The sequence below is a fragment of the Pinus tabuliformis genome, chromosome 2_2 (genome assembly GCF_031772625.1).
Source record: "Pinus tabuliformis cultivar Carrire ecotype Pingquan chromosome 2_2, CPIR1, whole genome shotgun sequence".
Classification (NCBI taxonomy): domain Eukaryota; kingdom Viridiplantae; phylum Streptophyta; class Pinopsida; order Pinales; family Pinaceae; genus Pinus; species Pinus tabuliformis.
The window spans coordinates 921,321,091-921,342,410 of NC_142300.1; positions in this window are offsets into that span (position 1 = coordinate 921,321,091).

Below are 21,320 nucleotides of genomic sequence, written 5' to 3' on the forward strand. Positions count from 1 at the left end.
TAGAATACTGGCAAAGAACCCAAAATTAAAATTTCTCTATCAAATTATTAATTATAATAATATTTTCATAATTTATATTGCTTTCCATTTTAATTACAGTGAAAAGAGATGAAAATTGTTTTTTTTCCATGATTGAATAAATTATAAAATCACCTTAGAAATCACAGTGTTCACCAGGGTTGATAGTAATCGCTACTTATTAAGAAGCAAGGAAAATTTACTTCAAGAATTTAATGTTTAGGGTTATATATAAATTTTCATTACAGATATAATGTAAGAAAACGATAAATTACAGAAAGCCAAAAGTTCTAAATGAAGCCCCATTGTTTTGTGTCGTTTTTTGTTAGGTTTTCATTAATTTTTATATTTAGGAAGTCCTATAAAACCTAAACTTAGCTGCATTTCTAGATTTGTGAAGTTTATTCTCATCAATTTTTGTATTCAAATTTTATAAAGTAAAGTTTAAAATAAAAATTTATTTAATTAAAAAAATTATATATATATATATATATATATATATATATATATATATATATATATATATATATATATATATATATATATATATATACACACGCTTTTCAATCACAACCATTTATTTAATTTTAAAAGAATATTTATTTAGTTTTAAAATACTCTTTTCACAATGAAAATTTGTTAATAAAAAAAATATTAAATTATTAAAAAATTAACTTTGTTAGATAATCTTCGGCAAAATCACATAACCAATCTATTGTCGACGCGTTTCGAACCAACCAGTGTGGTTCATCGTCAGGACAAGTTGAAAACTGGTTGGTTCGAAACGCGTCGACAATAGATTGGTTATGTGATTTTGCCGAAGATTATCTAACAATGTTATGGATCACAGAAGTCTAAACTCCTTAAAAAATTAACTATTTAACTTATTCTAAAATTACAAAAAAATTATAATTAATTTAAAATAATTATTTTAAAGCTGTAAATATTATATATATATATATATATATTCATTCTTCCTCAATATATAAAAATAAATATTTTTATAAAAATTTTATTATTAAAATGATAATAAATTTAAAAAAAATTATATTTACTTTTTATAAAAAAATTATATATATATATAGATATATACACACCAAAAAATCAAAAATCATTATCAAATAATATATATATTTATATACCAAAAAAGCTCAAAAATCATTATCGAAGACTGTTGGGTACGCCAATTACTAATAACGTTACGTCACAACCGTCTCTTCCGTTTTCAAAATAGCTTTTGTCACAATGAAGAATGGGATTTCAAATTTGCTTTTGTCACAATGAAGGATGGGAAAGAGGAAAAAGGGAAGTATCTTTATTAATTTTTGATGGGGTACCCACTTTTCAAACCGCGTTTACGATCATGAAATGGCATAGGTTAGGGGTAATGGTATACTTTATTATTAACATTTTGTATTAAAAAAAACTGGTTTCATTATATTAATAAATAATTAGTATCTCAAAATAATAGATGTTATGGTTAATTATTATAAAATAATATGATAAATTAGTAATAATAATTGAGAATATAAAAGTATATTTTGAAAAATATTTATATATATTCAATATATGGCTACATTCCAAATTTAAATTTGGTTGGTAATTTGGAATCTATTGTTCATTATAATGTGGAATTTGTAAAAAGTTCAATTTGTAGTGGGTATCATATAATTTATGACATAATTAAATATATATAAATATATAAATTCTCATAATATGTTATTATAATGTAAAACTATGCTTTTATTTTAGGATATAATTTTATTTGCAACTTTCTTTCTTTCTTTTTTCTTTTTTCTTTTTTTTGCATGTGGTTCACGAGCACCCTGGTCAGTGAGTGATCGCTACATCCACGGAAAAATCTGGGCGATCGCTAGGCTAAATCACCGCTCGGCCTATTGCAAGACCTGACCCCAAGGGCTTCGGGTGGATTCGACCCTGTGACCTCCCGATGGCGAGGCACGGTTTCTGACCAACTGAGCTAACCCTTGGGGCTAATTTTATTTGCAACTTATATGATTGACAACAATCTTTAAAAGTTTTTGATATTTTCAATAGTATAATTTTTTTTGAAATATTGAAAAAAATATATATTTTAAAATATTGAAAGAAATAATATAAATATTTTTAAGATGCATATTTTGGAAAAATTTTCTATATTGAATTTTAAACCATCAATTTTTTTCTATATCGAATAGAATTAGTATTTGAATTTGAATTTAATAACTGCGTTTCAAATCCTATAAAAATAACAATAGAAAAAAAAAAAAAAAATTACCATAATCTTAACCAGAGTCATGGAGAGATAATGGAAACATTACTTAGATTACTGAATGATTTGTCAAAGATGTTGAGGATAATGCTTAAACTCAGTTATGTAATTGCTGACAAATTAGCCAACAAATTTTGTGTTCTGAGTTATCAGAATTAGGACAACAAATTAATAGATGTAGTCAGTTATCATTCGGCAAATTATTAGGGGCAGTAGATTAGTCAGATAATGGATAATCAAATTAGAAATACGTAGGCTCTATAATAATGTATTCATTTCTCCTATATAGATATGAGATTTCAATGAGAGTTCAACTCAGAGATTGAAAATCAGACTTCTCTTATTTTTGTTCATTAATTTTGTTTATGTTTTCATATGTATATTCTTGATAAATTTAACAAAAACAATGAATCCAATGATATCAATAATGATTTAATTCATAGATAGCTAATAAAAACAATGCTTAAATTACTGAATGATTTGTCAAAAAGCGTTAAATCCAATAATATCAATAATGATTTGATTATAAGCGAAATTATTCACTAATTGAGAGTCACTAAAAATGTGGACTTGCGTAAGATCTTTTATTCTTACCTTCAATAATAACCAAAGAACCAAAAATTCTGTTTAAATATTCATCCAATAAGTTTTTCTTAAAATATTAAGACACCTATGCTACAAAGAAGAAGATCCCCTTAAGAGGACCATAGAAAAGATCCCCTTGAGAGGACCATAGAAATACCTCGTGAAACCAAAAATTCTGTATAAATATTCATCCAACAAGTTTTGCTTAAAATATTACGGCACCTATACTACAAAGAGGAAGATCCCCTTGAGAGGACCATAGAAATACTTCGTGAAACAGCATAGTATATATCCAAATTAATTAGCAATTTGGACTTTCTATATCAGTGTTAATAAGCAATCTGAGCTTTTTTGGGACTTTAACTTCAAATTCCTTCATCTTTCTGAAGAATCGGTTATAAATATCATCGATGAGATTTTTTCTTATTTTTCAAATTTATTATTTGTATAATGATTTCAGATTATATTTTCATTTTTTACTAATGTAAATAACATGTGGAAATAAAGGTATTTAAATTTGTATTAATATTTAAGCTATAGGCTTGGTCTATATTAGAATTAAGCTTGATGAATTTATATTTTCAATAAAATAATTAATTGAGATTTGAACTCCAGCCAATATTATTTATTTAATACATGATCCAATAAACAATATGAAAATTCTATTGATAGTTTTTTAGTTTCTTTAAGTCTTCTCCTCTCTTTAATAATTTATTATAAAATAATTTGTAAAAAATAATATAATTTATTATAAAATAATTTGTAAAAAATAATGTAAATGTAATTTATTAAAAAATTATTTATGAAACCTGATATTGGCACTCATTTGATGTTTTGGTGTGGCTATTGAAAAGTAGCCAGAATTAATAATAAATAGATTAAGTGTATTAAATTATTCTAAGCCACATAATATATATATATATATATCTTAGAATTTATTATTACGTACAATGTTGAAAATGTTTGTGAACAATATCTAATGTAAAAATTTAAGATATGTAATCACCGTGAATTAAACTAAAATAGAAACCTTAAATTCAAAAGAAAAAACCTAAATTAAAAAAATAGCTAATAAATAATGATCACCGAGGTTAAAACATAAACAAAATGTAGATAATAAACAATCGAGGCAGTGGGGATGGAGATCGGATTGGTTAGCAAGTAGAAATGTAAAGGATTTGTCAAAGTTTAGTATGGAAACCACGTCACATATCATATAAGTGTATATTAACATTAGTATTAATATTATTGTTTATTCCACATTATATATATATTTGAATTTATTATTATATATAATGTTGAAAATATTTGTGAACCATATTTAATGTAAAAGTTTAAGATAATTAAATTAAAATTAGAATTTTAAATTAAATTAAATTTATATATTAAATTGAAACCAAATATATGAATTATATTTATTAATATAATTGTGTTAATTATATATATAAAAAAATATTTATATTTAAAAAATATAAACTTAAAAACTAAAAAATATATAATTCAAGTTTGAAATTTAACGTTTCACGGGACTGATTTATCGTATTTGATGATCTAATTTAAACATAAAACATCGAAAATGACGTTCAATTCAAATATATACCAGACCAACGGTACAGAGTACGCACAACCACATTAGTAATTATATATGGTTAATATATGTCCATACTATATTTGAAACATATTAATAACTTTTTTTGGTAGGTAAGCATTTACGGGGATTTGAACCAGTGACTTATCGCAAGGAGTGCCTTAACAGTGCACCCATTCACCGTCAATCCAAAGCCCCGTGGGCGAAATATATATATATATATTTTTTCTAAGTAAGAGTAATCTATTAAAAGAAAATAAAAAGGTATTTACAAAGGTGTTCTGGCCATGAAGGAACACAGCCTAACTCAGCTTGCTGCCATTTAACTAGATCTGAGACTGCCCCAACAGAGGGGAAACCAGTCTGATAGAGAGGGAGATGCAAAAAAAGAAGACAACACTAAAAATTATCCACAGTTTTCTGAAGAGAACCAATAAACCAGCATTGTAAACCCAGCTACTCCACCCAAGAATAGTTGACCACCCAGAAAACCAGCAGTACATACACATTGGATCGCCAACGTGGACAAAAAGAGGAAGAAAAAACCAAGAGCTAAGTGAAGTGCCACCTGTCATTCTGCGGTTCCAATTCCTCATGCAGGCTGCCAACGACGGCCTTCCCATTCTGTTTGTTCCGACCACCATTACCTCCTTGCGCTTCTTCCTTGTCTCTGTTTCGACTCGGTCTAGCTCTGTGCATCTTGTCCATGAGAAGGTCATCGGGATACTCTGTTCTGCTTCCTCAGAAAAGGAGATGGAAATAGTGGCAATGATGATTGGTCTATTGAGAGAGCTTCTGAATTGGATTTGCATGGTATGGGGGGTATGATGCAAGGGCAAAGGGAAGGGAGAAGAGCGCACAGCCCCCGCACCGCTGCCTGAGAAGTGAAGGCCTGCTCTGCCATGGCCACTTCGTGTATTTGGATAGTGGGGATTTTCCACAGAGGAAGACGGAGAGTCTGAGATACTTCGCTGCCTAGCCTGAGGCCGAGAGCTACCACCCCGCGAGTCGCCCCGTCTGCTGAGCATACGGTGGCGAACCATGGTGGAATGAAGAGTAGAGAGAGCGTCAGGGTAAGCTGAGGGGGGATTGATAGGGGAATTGGGTGCTGAGGAATCCGAATGCTGGAGAGCAGGTGATGAATTGCAGAGAATCGTTTGGGAGTGGTAATGGACCTTGCCCAAAACAAGGCTGCAAACAAACCATTAGCGTCGCCATGTACTGGTTCTTTCAATATGCACGACCACCTGTAGAGGGCGAGCACAATGGATCAGGGGAGGAATGCCATGTTTATGAGTGGGCTTCATGGTTAAACAGAGTATGGTTCTGCCTCGGCTGTAGTGGGCAATCAATGTCGTCTGCAAGGTGCTCTGAGGAGTATTAACTCTGTTCTTGGGAAGATTGCCGAGAGCCAAGTGGCCAGCCCGTCCGCCGTCATCTTGTCTTCTCATTGCAAGCGTATTAATGGTCACCCGCATCCGGGGCCATGGGCGAAATATATTAATAATTACTACATGTATAAATTTAATATTAAATTTATGGAATCTTTGTCAAGGTTGGTTTTTTTTCTCTTTCAAGACTCTCTTTCCATCTTTCCCTTTTTATAATAATGGTGTTTAGGTTTATTTTCATATATTTTCCAAAATAAAAATTTCTAAATCATGGGATTGCACATTATATGTTATCAAATCTCTAATGAATATTAATAATGTGACTAACAGAAACATAATAAAAATTTCATTAGATTATATGCTTAAAATTATCTCACAATTATTATTCCATTAATTATGTTTTAATATTATTTTATATATTTCTTATAAAAAAAATGAATATCTATATAAATGTAGTGTATTAAATAATATTAGTTATTTATAATAATAAAATAGCATATAATTTATAACAATACAGAGTTATAAAATCTTATAACAATACACATTTATAAAATTTTATTATTGTAAATTTATATTTTATATTTAAATTTGACAAAATTATATTTAAAAGAAATTAATTTTCATTTATTAAAAATTATAAAGTTAAAACTTTTATAAAAATGTCTACAAAATTGAAATCAATGTATATCTTATATTGAGAAGTTTTGCCATTAACTAAGACTTCAAAAACTTGTCTAACTATATTATTAAAAAAAATTAATAAACCATCCTTTAACTCAAATTTGAAAAAGGGTCATCAACTATCTTAATAGCAAAAGAATTTATAAAAATACATTTTTTTTTGAATTATTTAAACATTAAATCCATCTATGTGAAAGAAGGTTGATGGTGAAAGAATGTTGATTTTGAGCCATTTGTCCATTAATATTAGGAAAACAAATTAAGCCCTCTCATTTATATAAAAGCCTAAAAAGGTTATGAATATATTCATTTATTCACAAATATGTTAAAATAAATAAAAATAAGTACTATAAAAACAAAACATTGAAATTTGACACATAAAGAAAATTCCTAGGCACAAAATCATACTAATCTACTATTTTTAGAGACTAATGACAACTTTGAAATTCAGCATATGAAGGAGATGCCGAGGCTCAAAATCTTGCCAATCCACTATTTTTAGTTGTGACATTCTAACTGTGCCATCTAGTGATTATTATTTTCATAAATATATCCTCCAAACTAGCATAAAATATATCAACACAATTTCAATCTAATAATTAACTAAAACAAGTTAATAAATACTCTACATAAGGATATAGCATTTGTGTAGATGCTTCACAAATACATTTGTTATTGTAGATCTTGACAATTGCACATGGCCTATTACAATTTGAAACTAATACTGTACAAATGGACTATTACAGTTTGAAACCAACATTTTATGTTTTGTCCATGTCATAAATTCCATAAAACTAGAATATTGAAACATAAGCAATAGATACATATATTGTTGCCCATGATCTAGTTGTGCCAACTACTTCTAGAGCCTTGGGTCAGGGTAATTACCATGACCAATCCTTGGGCTATGGGTGGATGATGAAACCAACATTTTATGTTTTGTCCATGTCATAATTCCCATAAAACTAGAATATTGAAACATAAGCAATAGATACATATATTGTTGACCATGATCTAGTCGTGTCAACTACTTCTAGAGCCTTGGGCCAGGGGAATTACCATGACCAATCCCTGGGCTATGGGTGGATGAGGTTGGACGAAATTCCATCATTGCAATGTTCTTCCTCTTTGCTGCTACATTTTCATTCATTGACTTATTGTGATTCCCTGAAAAGATTTTGAGATCCACCATCTTTGCTTGCCAACATTTTAGCCTCTTTGATTATGTAGACATGGTTATGAGCAAGCTATCCTGTACTAACACTTTGAACTGGGTGGTAGCGAGTTTGTTCTCTGATGGTGTGATTGATAACTGTTGAAGAATGTAACTAGTGTCGATCTTCATAATTGTATTAGTCAAAAGAAAGAAAAATGAATTTTTTTATTATTAAAATAAATTGACTTATTAAAGCATGGGTTTCATGCTTGGGTCAATGATTAATAGGTCAAAGCCTTCATTGCAGGCTTCTAATGTTTATGTCAAGTTTCCTTGTCCATGTCATCATGTAAAATACCCTTCTTGGGCTCTATCTATCAAGAAATAAATTTATTTTGATGTCAAATGATTCATCTAGGCCTCCTCCAACAAGTCAGCCTGAAGTACATCAAGTCAGCCTCATTATGGTAGCTACAACCACTATAAATTGAAGTGATACTTGACGTATTTGAGCATCCAATTCAAGAAGTTTGATTTGCAATTAGAAGGAGAAGTGAAGGCAAGAAGTGTTGACGCCTAATCCTCATGATTGGGTGAATATAATGTAAATAAATAAATAAGTAATATGAGCAGTCATTGGGAGATGAACTGAACAGTCTCTCCCTCATGTATTTAATGAAGACCTACCTGAAGGAATAAGCACGAACCAATTTTTGGTTGAGGAGTTACTGCCTGGTCTGACATGGTATCAGAGCTAGCACCTTTTTTTAGTTTCCCTCTGCTTTGTAACTCCCTCCTACATATTCTGCTTATATTCTGCCCATGTTCTGCAGGCTGACATCTCTGTCATATCCCTGCGAAATCTCATTCATTGTTTAATGTATTCGTTGAAGTGCATTAAGGAGTCTATTCGTTGTGTGTGAGTTCCATTTTGCTGTGTGTTATACGCATGTATTTACTACTTGTGCTCTACAACTACTCCACCTTACCTATGTGCCACAGTTGATTCCGCCTTACCTATGGCTTTTTTCCCTGGTTTCTAGTGAACCTTGGGCTTCGATGAAGCCTGATCTATTGTATTATACTCCGATGAACTCTCTGTAATCGTTGTCGTGGTCCCTGAGAGACAAAGAATGCGAGGTTAAGGTCACTGGGAGATCCATGGCCGACCCGAACACTGCCACTATGCCACCGTAGCTAGTTATCTCGATGCAATCTCTCATGCCGCGAGCACAGTAATCCCAAGCTCTTGTTAAATACGGGATCAAAGAGACAGCACTGATGTTGTTATACAAACCTCTCAGCCGTTGCAGCCAGCTCTTTACATTACCTTTGCCATCTGTGTGCTGATAATCCAGTGGGAGACGAACCAATGGACGCTGAACGAACACGAATTCAATTTGCCGGCAAGCGTGGACGACTATGTGGCGTGGAACCATGAAGAAATACGTAAAATCAATGGGCCTTAGAATGATTCAGGAGGAGGTCAGATGTGAAAATCTAGGGAATTAGTGCAAAAACAATATATATATTTATGTGCCATGGTGTTTCATTTTATTGTAGTCGAGAATTTGTTTAGAAACTACTAGTGGTAGACTTTTTTTTTGTTTGGATATCATAAGCTTCTAATACTATGATGCACTGGCGCACTGGCTTTGAAAATTAAGGCCTATGGTTTGTTCTAGTTGAATCATTTTGTAAAGATCTAAGAGCAACTCCTTCTGTAGTATTGTGCTTCTTGAAGTTCTGATGAATATTGCAACTATTTTGTTGTCAAAAAAAAAAAAATTACCACCAGAAGTACAATTTTACAGTATATTAGCAGAAGTATTTTTCTATCAGTAGAAGTAATTTATTTTACAGAATGCATTCAATCATATCCATGGTGGGAATAGTTTTCACTGGAAAGGAGAACTATCCTGAAAGGTCCCGGATGATAAAACACACCCTCATTTTCAATGAGTTGTGGAAAGGAGTGTGTGTCGGAGATGAAGACAATGAACCAGTACAACCTACCTCAGACAAAGAGCTTGTCATTTGGGAAAAAAAGAACAGCAAATCTTATGCATTAATCACAGCATCTGTAAATGAAGAGGTGAGTCGCCATATTTCGTCATATTCAACTGCCTTTGAAGCCTTACAAAAGCTGAAAGAACTCTATGACTCACATTCTGCACTTGAAGTTGTTCAACTCATGATTAAACTCTTCACTCTTGAACTGCAAAATAATGATCCTCTTGCTCTTGCATCTGAAGTAAAGTCTATAATGCATGATATCAAATCAACTAAGGTTGAATTGGATATTCCTCTTATCGCTTTTCTCAAGGCACTTTATCCTACTTACTCCAATTATCTTGAGTCATTGCAAGCAAATGGAAATATCAAAGATATCACCTTTGACTCTCTTGTGAAAAAGTTTGCTGAAAGAGAGAAAGATTTTGGAAAGAAGACAGCCCCTGAATCTTCTGAAGAGGCTATGTCTCTTGCTCATAAAGAAAAGCATCCTGCTCAAGATTCTTCAAGAGTAAGGGGTGGTCGAAGAGGAAGAGGAAGATATTTCAGAGGCAGGGGGGGCAGACATTCTCAAGGAGAAAAGGTAGATTTGCACTGCATTCGCTGCAAAAGGAATGGATCACATGATGCCTCTACATGCAAGCTACCATGGGAAAAAATTGAGCAGCAAAGAAACCAACAGAAAGGTAAAACCGATGATACAGACAAAGGTAAAGCACCTGAATCCTCTCACTATGTCGTGGCACAATGTAACATTGGAGTAAATGAAGATTTATTTAATGCTTCACTTGCTTCTTGGAAAAATGATTGGTTGCTTGATTTAGGAGCAACCTGCCACATGACTCATAGAAAAGATTTTTTTGAAGATTTCACTGAAAATGTTGATGGAGCAGTATACTTTGTAGACCAATAAAAAATCAAGCCATCAGGGCTTGGCACAATCAGGCTTAAACTGTCTGGTCTTCCAGACTTTCTTCTGCATCATGTTCTATATCTCCCACAGCTCAAGAGAAACTTGCTGTCCTTGGTCCACATCTGCCAACAAGGTCACTCCATTCATATGTTTGATGGCAAGCTTGAGGTAAGAAAAGCATCTGACCACTCACTTGTCATGAGGGGAATAGAAGAATAAAGGCTTCTCAAGCTGCAAGGAACCTTTGCTCGTGCACAACATTTCTCATACAATTCTCATCATGAAGAAGGTACACTTCCATCAAGTTTATTATGGCATGCTAGATTTGGACATTTGAACTATGACAGTCTCCACTTGTTGAAGAAAAATGTTGTTGTTGGTTTGCCTACAATTCCTAGGAAATTTAAGCAATGTGATGCTTGTATTCTAGGAAAGCATAGCAAATAGTCTTTTCATGATTCACATTCAAGAGCACATAGAAAACTTGAACTCATTCATTCATATTTATGTGGTCCAATGCCTGTTCCTTCTGCAAATGGAAATAAATATATGATGATATTTATTGATGACTACACCAAAATGTGTTGGGTTTATTTATTGAAGAACAAATCTGATGCTTTTCAAACATTCAAGAATTTTCATAAATGGATTGAAAATGATGCACAATCTCATATTGGTTCTATTCGCACTGATAATGGAAAAGAATACACATCAAATGAATTTGAAAACTATCTTCGCCAACATGGGATCAAACATCAAACAACTGTGCCTTATAATCCCCAACAGAATGGTGTAGCTGAAAGAATGAATAGGACAATCTTAAATATGGTACGATCCATGCCCTTCTTCAAAAATGTAAGGATAATGTTTTGGGCTGATGTTGTTCTATGTGTTGCATATATAAAGAATAGATGTCCATCTAATGCTATTAGAAACAAGACTCCTTATGAAATGTGGTATGGACATGTTCCTTCGGTAAAGCATCTCCTTTGGTTCCACCTATTATGCCTTGATAGCAAAGGTACATAGAAACAAACTTGGTGCTAGAAGTCGTAAGTGTATCTTCCTAGGGTATTCAAACACCTCCAAAGCATACCATCTCTATGATGAAGTAAATAAAAAGTTTGTTGTATCTAGAGATGTATTTTTTCTTGAATCATCCAAAACTGACAATGTTGTTGAGCGGCAACTTGATTGCTTGGATAGATTCGCAAAAGAAAAATCATTTCAAGAATTTGATAATTATATTCCACATCTTGAAGGGGGGACTCCTATACTAGAACAACATGTGGAATCTTCTTCTGAAGAACACTCTCCCCCGCACGAAACTCCAAAAACAGATGATGCTTTAAGTGATGTGATTGATAGAATTCGGAGACTCAATCTTGATTCAGTCCCAACTCAATCAACGGAGTAGCCTGGACCATCTGAGAAAGGTCCCCTAAAGTGGCTAACAAAGACACTTGAAAGTGTTCATCCTGATGAGGTTGGAAAGACAGGAACTAGAAATTCAAACCGGAAAAATGGAGGTGATGTGGATGACTCTAATTCACCTATTGATATGGATGTTTCTTATGATTGTGAATTGAACTTGTCTACAGATTTTGAACCAACTTCCTTCAAAGAAGTTGCTTCTCATGATGAATGGAAAGAAGCAATGCAAAAGGAGTATGATGCCCTCATAAAGAATGGCACTTCGAAGCTGGTTGATCCTCCATTAGGAACCAAACCAATTGGTTGCAAGTGGGTCTACAAGAACAAGTATAAAACTGATGGCTCACTTGACAAGCACAAAGCTAGGCTTGTGGAAAAAGGTTTTGCACAGAAGGAAGGGGTTGATTATGAGGAGACTTTTGCCCCCACAGCAAAATGGGCTACCATCCGGACACTCTTTGCACTAGTAGCTCAAAACGGTTGGAAAGTCCATCAAATGGATGTAAAAACTACTTTCTTAAATGGAGATCTAAAAGAGAATGTTTTTTATGTCTCAGCTCGAAGGATTTGCTATGAAAGGACATGAACATAAAGTATGCAAACTTGTGAATTCCTTGTATGGCCTCAAACAAGCACCGTGAGCCTAGTATGAAAAACTAACTGAGCATCTTCTGAAACTCAATTTCAAACATTATGGTCTTGATGATGCAACTTTATTTGTCAAGAAAGTTGGCAAAACAGTTGTATAGCTTGTGGTATATGTAGATGATCTTTTGATGACAGGGAACAATGAAAGCTACATTGCATCCATAAAGAAGGAATTGGGGAAAAGTTTTGAAATGACTGATTTGGGCTATGTTCATTACTATCTTGGCATTGAAGTAACCCAGCATCCGAAGTCCATATTTCTTTCTCAAAATAAATACATTGGAGATCTGTTGAACAGGTTTGGCATGACAGAATGCAATCCTCTTACTACTCCAATGGAACAAAACTTAAAGCTCACATCTATTGAAGGAAAATAATTTGAGGATGCAACAAAGTATAGACAGCTTGTAGGAAGTCTCAACTACCTAACTACTACCAGACCAGACATTTCATTTGCTGTTGGAATCCTCTCCAAGTTTATGCAAAAGCCTTGTGAGGGACATTGGTCTGCTGCAAAAAGAGTTCTAAGTTACTTGAAGGGAACACAAGACTTTGGAATCAAGTATACACAGGTGGACGACTTCAGCTTGATTGGATACTCTGATTCAGACTTCGATGGAGACAAAGAAACTGGGGTATCTACTTCAACATATGCTATGAGTCTTGGATCAGGAGTTGTCTCCTGGAGATCACGCAAACAATCAGTTCCATCAGATTCCACAACAGAAGCAGAATACGTGGCAGCAGCTGAAGCAACAAAAGAAATTGTGTGGCTCAGGAAAATTCTTGAAGATTTGCAGGTAAAACAAGTACAATCAACTCCACTCATGATTGACAATACCTCTGCAATAAAGTTGGCCAAGAACCCAAAGTTCCATGATCGAACAAAGCACATCAATACTAAATATCATCTGATTCGACATCATGTTGAGGCCAAAACAATCCATCTCCATCATTGTTCCACAAATGAGTAAATTGCAGACATCTTCACCGAAGCGATTGGAAGAGAAAAGCTTGAACGATTCAGAATGATGCTTGGACTCACCAACATCCCTTCAGATTAAGGGGGGGGAATGCTGACACCTAATCCTCATGATTGGGTGAATATAATGTAAATAGATAAATAAGTAATATGAACAGTGATCGGGAGATGAACTGAAAAGTCTCTCCCTCATGTATTTAATGAAGACCTACCTGAAGGAATAAGCACGAATCAATTTTTGGTTGAGGAGTTACTACTTGGTCTAACAAGAAGGAAGGGTACATAAAAGGCTTGGAAAAGAAGATAAATCCTAGTGAAGAAAGGAGAAACTCTAGTGTAGAAGAAAACTTCATTTTTCTCTCACTTTCCCTCACAAATGCAAAGAATCTAAAGCTGCAGGAGGGACAAAGTTGTAGACTTGAAGCTGGGATGAAATTTTGAAGCAGTAAAGTCGAAATTCTTTCTTTGATGCAGTATTGTTGTAGTTGATCATTGAAGCTTGAAAGAACAGTTTGAGGGATGACTTGGTGGAGGAGGAATGTTATGCTCTTGACCTACAGGAAGATACCAGAATACCAAATATGCGAAGAAATATACCCAAGACATAGAACAATAAGAAATAATAGAAAGTATTTTATTATTTAGAAAGGAAAGCAATGTTCACTTGCCTCTTCGAGGGGGCAACCTCCAATAGAGCTGGGCTCAATTACAAAATAAGACACGATACTCCTTGAGGGGAGTCTCTATCCTTTATATAGGATTCATACATGCAATACCATGGGTCAATACCATGGTGCTTATTAATACCATCTATCTAATACCATGGCCCATTTGCAACTAACTTTGGTCCCTTATTTAAATGCGGGTCAACCACTTACAATTATTAATATGGGCTTTATTGACTCTTTACTTAACTATAACTATGACTTGATCTTATTACATAAATAAGGGGGTTAGGGTTGGACCCTAACATGATCTCCCCCATAAGAATAGCCTTGTCCTTAAGGCTGAAGCTACGGAAACTATTGAAGGACAGTGGCCGGTTCCCAAGACGCATCTTCCGGAGAGGTTTCTTTCCACTTGACGAGGACTTCGTTGATCGTGCGACCGCGCAAGTGCTGTTCTCATGTGTCAAGAACTTGTTCAAGTTGGAGCCAGATTGACCCTTCTTCATCCAAGTCAAGTAGACTGGTTTGAATTCGGCAATGGTTCCCAATCACTTTCTCGAGGCATGAGACAAGGAAGACTGGATGGATTTTTGCAGTGGGTGGCAAAGCTAGCTTGTAGGCAGCTTCTCCAATGCGCTGAAGTACTTGATACAGTCCGTAGAATTTTGGAGATAATTTCTAACAACCCTTGTCTTTGAGTGATGTTTTCTTATAGGGTTGCCACCTCAAAAATACCTGATCCCCTTCTTGAAATTGGCGTTCTGAACGATGTTGATCCACCTGTTGCTTCATGCGGTTTTGAGCTTGATGGAGATTCTCTCTGAGGTGGGCCAGCATGGTTGTGCATTTCTGTAAGAGTTGATCCACTGCTTGTACCTTCGAGCATCCCTTGATATAAGAAGTAGGTGAAGGAGGGAGTTGACCATAAACTGCTTCATATGGAGTCATTTTGGTGGTGGCATGATAGTTGGTGTTATACCACCATTCGGCTAGAGGTAACCACTGTACCCATAGATGTTGCTTTTCTGAAGTGAAACACCTAAGGTAGGTCTCCAGACATTTGTTGACTGCTTCAGTTTGACCATCAGTTTGGGGATGATAGGAAGTACTGAGTTGTAGTTGGGTACCTTGTAGCCTAAAGAGTTCCTGCCAAAAGTTACTAGTGAAGATCGGGTCACAATCAGACACAATGGAAGTGGGCATGCCATGCAATTTGAAGATCTGGTCCGTGAAAGATTGAGCTACCAAAGTCGGTGTAAAAGGGTGGGGTATGGCACAAAAATGAGCATACTTAGAAAGTCTGTCCACAACCACCATGATGACTGACTTGTTGCCTGACTTCGGAAAACCCGTAATGAAGTCCATAGAAACCTCCGTCCAGATTGAGGCCGGGATGGGCAATGGCTATAATGTGCCTGGGGATTTGACTGTTTCGCCTTTGTGGTGCTCACATATGTTGCACTCAGCTACAAAAGTAAGAATGTCCTTTTTCATGCCTGTCCAAAAGAATTAACGTCAAGTGCGAGCATAAGTCCTCTAAAAGCTTGAATGGCCTGCAGTGGGAGATGAGTGTAACTCCGACAAAATGCGACTTTTGAGAGTGGATGTTGGTGATATCACGACTCTGTCCTTGTAGCAAAGAATCTCATCTTGCCAAGAGTAGCCCGCTGTGGAATTTTGATCTGCTTGCAATTTATTAATGAGTTGGGAGAGCAAAGGCTGTGAAAACCATTCCTTGTGAGCCTCTTCAATCCATTCTGGAATGGGAAGCGATATTGCGAGCAGGGTGCTTTCCTCCTCAAATTGGCGTGATAACGCATCTGTTATAGACATTTTTGTGCCTTACAGCATGGAGCATGAAATGTCCATAATCTAAGGGATCCAAAGTCCCTAAACATGTTGTTCCTACCCCTAGAGGAACAAGGCCAGCTAACCACAACAATTCACAGAAGTTCTCCACCTGAAAACACTCAAAAACAAGCCAATTCTGGATCATGTCAACTGCTCCACTGAGCATCTGCACTGAATGCCAACTGCTCCACTGTCTACCTGCGTTGAAAGTCAACTCCAACAAAGGCTACCTGCGCTGAGCGTAATTGGACAAGTGGCAGGCTCATTCCTCAATGTGTCAATGCCCAGGAAGCTTCCAAAATGACACTTGCATCAAGGAATTCGACTGGTGATGAGTAAGAGGTTCCAAATCTCCAAGTGGAAGCAAGAACCTCCAAGTGGACTCAAGAACTGAGAGAGGGAGAGGACACTAGTCAGATCTCAAGCTGACTCATCCTCTCTCCAAAATAACTATATATAGATCTCTCCTCCATGAGATCTAGAGGCTGGAATTTGGTTATTGCAAAGAATTGTTGTTGGTTTGAGACTGGAGACATTGGGTGCTTAATGCTTTGAAGGGAGCTGAAGAAGGAATTCCATTCTGCTGGGAAGGAGATGCTGGATTGGAGCCCTTTGGGTTGTATCTCTTCCTGAACCCTGTTATCAATCAATAAAGTTATCTTGGTTCTTTCCTATATGCTGGTGTATTTTGTATGATTGCATTAGTGTATTTGATTTACTTCTAATCCTGAATCATTTATGAATATGAATATTTGCCTTTGTGTTGTGTTCTTCTCTTGTCGCAAGTAGCTGTTCTCTTGTCACAGGTAGCTGTTCTCTTGTGATCTCGTGGAAATCAAGTAGCTGTTCTCTTGAGCAAGCGAGGAGGCAAGTAGCTGTGAACACCCAAAGAGAAGAGGATTTAGATCGAGGGACAAACGGAAGACAACGGTAAGTCTATCAATCTCCCCTCTTTCACATTTCATAAAGGAAGAAACCATAATAGCTGTACTTGTTTGTTGCTAAGGTACTGTCACACCTTAGGTGGATAGGATCGTCCTGCATAGGCATTTTTCCCCACAACAAATTGGCGACTCCGTTGGGGACAATTTGTTTATTCATTTCATTTGTGTTTCTGTCATTTGTTTACTTCATAGACTTGACAACAACTATCGAACTGCATCTTTCCCGGATGCAAAGTAGAAAGTTGCTGCTTTGATCCAGTTGCTGGACTTGTCTATGATCTAAACAATAGATCCACAAATGATTTGATGATCCTTTGTGATAGTCTTTAGTACCCTCTCAAAGCATCCCTCTGTTTATACCTTGCTTGTGTTTCTGATTTGGCCTGAAACAGTTGATTTTTGAGCATTTTGTGACCCAGAACCCAGGGGAAACGAGAGTTTCTCCTTCAGCGTAGGCACTGTGAAGGCAGTCTATATTTCAACGTAGGTCCCGTGAAGGCTACCTGCGCTGAATGTCAACTCCACAGTGTTGGACTTGCGCTGAACCAGTTTAGCCTTGTGCAGCTGGGGTTCTCTGCTGTCTATTGCCCTATTTTGATCTCTGTTTTTTGTAACCTTTAACCAGCATAGGTACCAGTCAGATAACTCCTTTTCTTTGCTTAGATTCCGCCTCCTTTTGTGCAAAAAGACTGTGAATGTTTTTATGTGTTTGTGGCGTCATTTACATTTTTCCTTTGCATGAGTAAAGTAGTCATCATGTAGCCTTTGATTCAGATCTGATTGATAGTGATCTTAGAAGAGAGTTCATTGGCTGGTTTCAGATTGATTATAGATTTACTTTTGCTTATTGGTTTGAAATTGTCTCTTTTGAAGTGTCAAAACAAGTCTTTATTTTGAAAATCGTTAAGTGTCGTAATCTCTTCTATCTTCTCTGATTTCGAAAAAAGTGAACTTGTTTGTATTGATCATCTTAAAAGCAAATTCAAAGTTGTGCAAAAATATTTCTTTGTAGGCATTTATACTAAGAAAGTGGAAAACAAACACCTGCATTGTGCATTTTGCATTTGATAGTTTGCATGTTGGATTCAGGGAAAGTGCATTAGAATGTGCTGATTGCTCTTTGAGAAAAGATGGTGTTTTTCTTTTCCCTTAGTAGCTAGGATTTTCAAAGTTGAAAAGATAATAAAGCTTGCTTATCATCTTTAGACTGCATTTAGGAATTTGTATCATACATCTCGTGGTGAACCTTGAAAGGCAAACTTTAAAAAGATCAACCTAAAATAAACTGAATGAACCTAACAACGCTTTGTAACATAACGCACAACATAGAGGTCTAGGCTAGAGATGTGTTCCGGCGTCGTTAAGCCTAGTGACTGTCGATCTCGTGGAAGGTGGGTGATTCCTCCTGAGGGACGATAGCGCTAGTACGGATTGTGCTCCCACGTACCGTCGCGTATATATTGGGAGACCCCTATAGGCATATATCTTTTATCCTTAGGAAGCCGTGTCGGCCGCCCTACTGATCGCAATGCAGTGAACACAGCATTCACGAAGATCGACCGCCCGTACCTTAAAAAGTATTCTGCGGTTTTGCGAAAGGTTTGGCACACCCTCTGCCTAGAACTCCAGAGCAGTTTCTTTTGGCCTTTTTCAGACTCTATAACAGAAAAAGTCCATCCGAGCATTTGTCACTTCGGGCTCGTTAAAACATCGAAGGAGACTAGAGTCATCTTTAGCTTTTTCTCGACTCTTTAAAAGTGAAAAAGCAAGTTGTGTCTAAAGCGTCGTTAACAATTTATTTTAAACTGAACAATCACCCTTTATTCCTGCGTTGATCTTTAGGTTGAAAAGATGGAGCACACCAACCAAGGAATTCCTCTTGGTGGAAATCCTAGTCCCTTCTCCTCTTGGGGAGATGTTGGTGCGCCCCACATGGCCACATTGTCGCTTCCAGGACTGACAATTGGCCTACCAGTTTGGCTCTTTTCGACCAATGTCGTTCAGAATACCACCGTTCCTGAACAGTCGAGTCAACAGTTAGATCAGACAAGAGTTTCCTCCCAGCCTTCCACTTCATCTTCCTCCCCTCCTTCCTCTTCGCTTGACGGAACTGGTTGAACAAAAAACCAGGTTCCTAAGGAGAAGAAAGAAAAGAAGAAGAAGGAGCCTAAGGCGACTGGGGGCAAACAAGTGTCATCTAACAAAAATCCACACACGGCACTCGTAAGGCCTAAATCACCATGCGTCATATGCAAGGGAGACCACTTCCATAGAGATTGTCCCTGTATCCCGCGGATACTAAGAGACTGGTCCCCCCGTCTGCACAATTCGGTAGCATCGACCTCTGATAGCCATGTCGACTGCTCACCGTCAACTAGTGGGAGTGAAGCCCCAGGACAGAGTGGGAAAGCTAAATTTCCCTGCAGACTGTGTGAAGGCGATCACGCCATCCACCGTTGTCCCTTCTTAGACGAGGCAAAAAGAGTTCTGGAAGATCGCCCGATTTTACGAGCGCATCTCCCTCCTGGATATCAAAGACTCCTGCCAAGTCCCTCACTAGTTGAAAACCCAGCTGACCCGTCCAAGTGGTCAACCGAAGCACCTGTCATTGAAGATGAACCGTCTGGATCCATGCCTGACGAAAGTGAAAAGGTTGATACGGCAGTTGACCCGGTTTTTCCTTCAGAGGCTCCATCTTCGAATGATACCATCACAGAGGAGAATAAAGACGACACCGTCCAAATTCTCTTCATTAACACTGACTCTGATGAGCAAGGGGGCAATGCCACCATTCCTTTATCGCAGGAAGGAAGTTCGTCAGAGCGATATCAGGCCGTATATTCGGTCCCACCACCAAGCAACCTAGTTGTGTCCTTTGATTGGAACCAACTAGGCAGACCCCGGTTGCCAGCGAGTATACCATTCAGAATTATTTGTCAAATATATAGAATGGTAATGGCTGGCACTATCATTGATGAGGGGGCATCTGTGAGTATCCTTTCCTCTATTGCTTGGAAAGCGCTTGGTTCGCCAGCGCTTTTGCCTGAGATGAGAAGTCTATCAGGTTTTGATAAAGGAACCAGTCGACCTTTAGGGATCCTCCCCAATGTGCCTATAACATTGAAAGGGAAGACCGTTCAAATGAACGTGATGGTCGTTCAAGGACCCTTGGATTATAACCTACTCCTTGGACGAGACTATATATATTGCATGGGAGCTGTAGTCTCCTCACTCTTTAGAGTAATGTGTTTTCCGGATGAAGGAAGAATGGTCAAGCTCGTAGACTAACTTTCGTTTCCCGGATCACACATTGCAAATAGTCATGTACCATCCCTAAATGGTCTATTCATGCAAGAAGTGTCTCAACCCACGGTCCGTCCTCCTGATGAGCGCGAGTAATCCGAGAGGATATGACCGGAACCCAGGGGGCATGCGTCCTGGCCTGCTTCGGCAGGAAAACTTTGGGTATAGGGTAGGTTTCCGCGGGAGAATATGACTAGTCCGTACCCCGTCCGTGGATGGAAGAGGGGTTGTTCTAGAATAGGATTCTTTTGTCAAAGTTACGTGTTTGGCACCAGAGTCATTCACCCTTGTCTATTTCGGTAGACATTACCGAGGAAGTTTTTTGTTTGAAAGAGTAACAAGACAATCTTTGGGTAACCTGAAAGAGGTAAGCCTCTCTCGTTAAAACAAATGTTTTGACGGAAGAGAAGTAGAGGTAACCTTCAAACTCTGTTTTATGCCTGGGGGCATGCAAACCTTTTGGAGTGCAAGCAAGGGGCGACTATTTATTTTTTAAATTTTTAGGTCCTCCCTTTAAACCTGTAGGTATAACCCTTTAAGCTCGTAGGATTAGCCGTTTCCAAACTTTCATAAAGAAAGGATCAGGAGCAAAGCTTAGTGAGATGAAGCTCCATAAAAAATAGAATCTTGATGAGACACTCTTATCTTATGACTGGGTTATCGAGCAGTTTTAGCATAAAGTTCATGCTCGTTAAAAAATAAACGCAAAGTCGAGCAGTTTTAACACGGAATTTATGCTCGTTAAAAAATAGAAAAGCAATTGTGAGCAAGAGTTTCCTCCAGAGTTCAAGCTCATTAAAAAATGAACCTACCCCGGTAAATAACCACCGTGAATGTAATATTATCAGCCATAAAAGCCTTGGTCGTGTTTGC